Raw genomic sequence first — 5940 nt, forward strand, 5'->3', positions numbered from 1 at the left:
ATAGAGAGAAAATTATAAAATAACTTCAATTAGCTAGGTTTTTTTTTTTTTTTTTTTTTTTTTGAGTTCTAAGCACATAGAAGTTGCTATTGAAATTAAACGCGTTCATCCGGTCACCCACAAGACTTGAAGACTTGTCGTCCTTCAGACTTGGTTCTCGGTCAGGTTTTGATTGCTTGTCAACCACTTCAGTTTTGAATTTTGATTATTCTTCACTTTCCGCCTTCCATTCCATGGCGGCGCTACTCATAATAAATACCAAGCTAAGGCCCCCATCCCCTTCACTCCATATACAAATTATATATTAAACTTAGCTTGTTCTTATCTACTCCATCAGATCATATCGAAATTAAAGCCCATAAGAAACACTATTAGATCAGATAATCATTCTGCGGTGATCAAATGGCTCCAGAACAATCAAGGAAGCAAGGCCACAGCCATGGCAATATTAAACAAGCCATCCATGGAGTTATCAAGGAACTCGCGGAAGAAGTCGACGAAAAAGGCCGGGAATCGTTGCACAAACTCTGGGCCAAATTTGAAAACGAGGAGGTAGTCCAACTTGAAGGAATCATCACAAGGATTCGTACAGATGGGGATGCACCAGATTGGACTGAAAAGTTTCTCAGAAAATTGCATCTTGTTTCTGAAGATACTCAAGTTGTTTCAATGGAGGATAGAGGTTTGAAGGGATTTGATTCTTCATTAAATGCAAAGGAAAAGAGTGAGAATCGGCCCCAACGATTCAAAATCAAGACCATCAATGTTGGAGTTGTCAAGGAAGGTGGAGAAGATCATAAATAGCATGCCTCACTACCAATCCTTTTACTCTAATTTATATGCTTTATGCTTCATCTTCATCTTCATCTTCATTCATTAATTCATTATTTTTCATTCTTTTATATATGCTTTTATATGTAAATCTTAATGAGTTTTAAATTACATTCTTAGATGAATTTTTTAATTAAAGCATCTTCTGTAATTAATCTCTCAACCCTTTCTTAATAATGGCCATGTTTGGTTATCAGCTTATCTGCTATTTTTTAGCGGTTTGACTATCTTTAGCGGTTTGACTTTGTCAAACCGCTAAAGAAAACGTTTGGTTAATGGTTTTTTCACTTAGCGAATCGCTGTCTAAACCGCCAAAATTGAAACGCTGCTAGGAGCAGCGTTTAGCATTAGCTTTTCTCCTTTTATTTTCTAAATTCCAATTTTGCCCTTATTTCTCTTTTTTTTCATATGACTGATTTAGCTATTTTCAAAAATGCAACTTTGCATTCCTATAATTAAATTTAATAACTATTTTTCCCCTCTTTTATTTAATTCTTAAATTTAAAAATCATACATTACATCCATTCTTTTTGTTTTTGGGAGAAGTGGATGGCTCCCCTTATTCTTTGTTTTTTTTTTTCTTAATTGTTTATTTTTAAAAATGTTTGCTTTAATTTCTTTGTAATGTTTGCTTTAATGTTTCCCTCTTGTTTTTAAAAAGAAAAAATTAAACATTATTATTATTGTTATATATATATATATATATATTATGTATACCCTTTTAGTCATTTCACATGTTAACCGCTAATCTAAACAGCTAATTTTACCAAACATCTTTTTACAAACCGCTAATACATTTTGCTAGTCAAACCCGCTAATACAATCTGCTATTTGATAACCGCTAACACAATCCGCTACCGCTAACTTCTAACCGCTGATAACCAAACAAGCCCAATACATGGCCTTATGTATATTTCCACTTCTAAAGATGAGCACATCATTAGTACAAAATTTATCATTTTCTATGTTGCAAATGATAATATTGGCCCTGTGTGGCAAATGACCGTTAAATGTTAGCTGATTGAGTTAGAAAGTATAATTAGTTGATAACATTAGTTGATTGTAGAAAGGTGTTTGGTAAATTAGCTGTTACAATGTAGTATCTGTTCATAGCTACGATGCACCTCATGCATAACATTCATAGAGTTCCACTCTTTATTATTCTATACAACCTCATTTCTCACTCTCCAAATACACCAACATAGGGCGACAATGCACGACTTATTCATCTCATCACCCTGAGCTAATCTATTAAACATCCAAACAACAAAATCATCCTCGTCAGTAGGGAAGGGGCCATTCATCATGACTTGCCATAGAGGGATAACTTGAACATATATAGCCACACATCAAATGCTTCACTGTTTCCGGCTGTTGATAACATAGGGGACACATAACATCCACTTCTACGTGACAAGAATAGAGAGCTATCAAAGTAGGGAGGACATGATGGATACATCGCTATAAGAAATTGTGTACTAAAGGGGGGATCTTCAATTTCTAGAGAAAACCCCAGGACTTGATATCTATCTGACCTTGAACGCCAAAGAGGAGACAATTGACATACTTTACAGAATACAATCCCCTAATGTCACCTCGCCAACACCATTTATCATCATACTGGCTTGCGATAGGGATTTTGAGAATCAGGTCAACATCACGCGGCAGGAACAAAGCATTCAACAGATCCACATTCCAATCTTGCGATATAGGATTTAGAAAAGCACTCACCTTCATAGATTGATCATGGTCATGCATGGGAGATTGAATGGATGGATTACCGTCATCAGGAAGCCAAGACTGCTTCCAGACACATGTATTTCGCCCGTTACCTATTCTCCGATAGCAGCCCAACCGCAAAACCTCTTGCCCGGCTAATATGAAACGCCAGCAATAACTCGGGTTGGCTCCAATCTTCGCATCTAGAAAATCGCCTTGAGGGTAATAACATGCTTTGAAGAGGATGGCAACTATAGAGGATGGGTTGGTTAGCAACCTCCGCTCTTGCTTAGCCAGTAAAGCCACGTTGAAACAACTTAAAACCTTAAAACCGAGGCCACCCTTCAACTTTGGGTTGCATATCCTACTCCATGTGATCTATCTTATACCACCATGTCTATTACCACAAGACTCACACCAAAATTTATTCATCATCCGTTCACCACCCCCTTCATGCCACCTACGTATGTATGATCATGCATTCATGCCACGATCCCAAATGTGCACCAACCCAAACTACCACCCCTCACCAGCGGGGGCGCCATCGCTACACCAGTGGGCGTGCTACCCCCACCAGCTACACCATGGCTAGAGGAAGTCGACGTGCCCTCGCATATGCCAAACACTAGCTAACCATGGGCAACCCCACCCCCAAGGCTACGACGCCATGCCACGGGCGGGAGATGCTAGCAAGCTCCCGTAGTGGCTAAACACTGGTCAACTATAGGCGATCCCAACCTTGTGGCAGTGGTAGCTTGCCCACCTCTTTCTACCGGTCCAATCAATGTTGATGTGTATAATTGTGAGTGTAAAAAGAGGGTGTGAATTGTCATTCCGCTGAGGATTGGGGCTATGGCACGTAATTGTATGAATTAAGAATACTAGGCACTAGAGTATGCGAATCAACTAGAATCCAAGCAACTAATAACTGAATGATGGAAATTAAAAGAAATAAATTGACTAAGGAATTAACTGTATGATAAGGGAATGGGTCAGATTAGGGGAAATGTAATCTTGATGTTCTAACAATCTCAGAATTAGGAAAAGCATAATTAACCTAGGGATTTATGGGCAATGCACATAAGAATTTAATTCAGCTACTTTCGTAATCAATAAACAGAATTAGGTTACAATTGCCCCACTGTCGTGATGCATCAATCATAACCTTAAGCACCTAAGCATTGTAAGCCCCCAAAATTACCCATATTCTCATAGTAGGAAAATTAGGTTGAAATTGGTAAGGCTCGAGGTCTCCATCCAACTTTCGTTGTAATGAATCCCTCTCCTAGACTAGCAATTAATTGTGGCCATCAATCAATAACAAGTAGAAAGCAATCCCCAAATCAACATAAACCCTAGGTCAAAGATTCAATCCCTTCATGCAATAGTCACAAATTGAACATCAAGATTATCAATAACACCCTAATCCAAACCCATAAGCGAATTACTCATGCATGATTGAAGTAAACAAAGCAAAGCAAGAATTAAATACTGAAATCATAGTTGCAAAATTAAGAATAAAAAGGAAAACTTTACTAACAATCCTTGAGAGCAATTCCAATCCAAAACAACGATTCCAAGCTTGTAACCGAATTCAATGATGTAAATCTGCTCTATTCTATGCTATGGAAAACTCTAAAGAGAGGAAGAATTGCACTAAACTAAACTAGGGCTCGGAATACCCCAAATATCAGAAAAACGCGGAATAAATACTGGACAGCAGGCGGGTCACGGCCACCATCACGGCTGGGATCGGGCCGTGATGTGGCGTGGCCAGCTGCTGTCCGCGGTGGAGGTCACGGCCGTGAGGCGGCCTCCTGGTCCTCTTCGGACTCCTTTCGTGCTCCGTTGCTCCTTTCCGTCTCGGGGTAGATTCCTCATGTCTCGAAATCTAGTCCGAGATGACCGAAAATCCTTCCTTTGCTCCTCATTTGTGAATAAACTAAGATTGATCAAATGTAACACACAAACGAGCCTTAAATGTATAAGGTAAAGGAAATAAGCAACAAAACTTCTGAATCGTGGGGCAAATTAAGGTATAAAATCATGTGTATCAAATGTCATTCCTCACTTGGCCACCCAGCTGCCTTCCACCAAGCTAGCCCATCATTAACATTCCTTCATGGGTCACCATTTTCCTCTGCCCCCCCCCCCCCCAACTTGCTAGCCCATCATGAATTATTCTTTCTTTGGCCACCATTTTCCACTTCTACTTCCCTTGCTAGCCCATTTTGAACTATTCCTTCTTGAGCCACCATTCTCCTCTATCATCCCCTTTGCTAGCCCATAATGAATTATTCTTTCTTGGGCCACCATTCTCCTTTGCCACCCTCCTTGGGCCAAGAAGTTCCCAATAAAACGGACCATCGGAGTCCCATGGCACCATCAATGATTATTATTATTATTATTGTTGTTGAAACACTAGATTGGAAAATATATTCAAATTCAACTATTTTCTAAAGTATAAAGTACAAAATATATTCATAAATGCTTAATTATAAATTAAATATTAGATATAATTAATTTTATATTTTCTAAATTTTAGATATTTCCAAATAATGTGCTTGAGGGTGTAGCGAGACCTTGGAGGGTGTAGGTCCCGAGCGCGTCAATTTTTTTTTGTGGAACATGAATACAAGATACATTTTAATATACTTAAAGTACATTATTTGTGTATTGAATATACATTATTTGATAGTATATAAAATAATGTACTTTCGTTATTCATATAATGTACTTTCGTAAATACAAGATATACATTTTATATATAGTAAAAGTAAATTATTTATGTACTGAATGTACATTATTTGATAGTATACAAAATAATGTACTTTCAAATAATATATTTATGTACACAAATAATATATTTCTATTTATGGTTTACACAACTGTGTGGATAATAATCCATAGAATAATGACTCGCCAAGCACCTAATGGTGCTGTTTTTCCGTTGGTCCTTTTCCTTTTGGTCCAATTGTTTAGATATATACAAACAATTTTTTTTAAGTGAAATATTTTCACTCAAACCAAGTATATTTGAATTATTATTTGATTTGAATATTAGTCCTCAAAAAATCTAAAATATAGCATGTGACCTAACTTGATGCCTACACATACCCACATTAGTTCATTAACACCATTCAATATTATTGTTAATTACTAAAGATATTTGCATTTTTATATATACGAATAAAACTTTTGAATTATAAACTACAATTTTTGAATAGAGTAGAAGTGAATTTCAACACTCAATATCTAAATAGAGTTGACTTAAATAATACGGAGTATCATATTTGAAAGTATTCAGACAAATAATACATAATTAAGTTTACTCAAAATTTAAAATTTTATTTAAAATTTTAAAGTTTAAATTGGAGTAATGGAAATAAT

Source organism: Ipomoea triloba, chromosome 9 (assembly GCF_003576645.1).
Source record: "Ipomoea triloba cultivar NCNSP0323 chromosome 9, ASM357664v1".
NCBI classification, from domain to species: domain Eukaryota; kingdom Viridiplantae; phylum Streptophyta; class Magnoliopsida; order Solanales; family Convolvulaceae; genus Ipomoea; species Ipomoea triloba.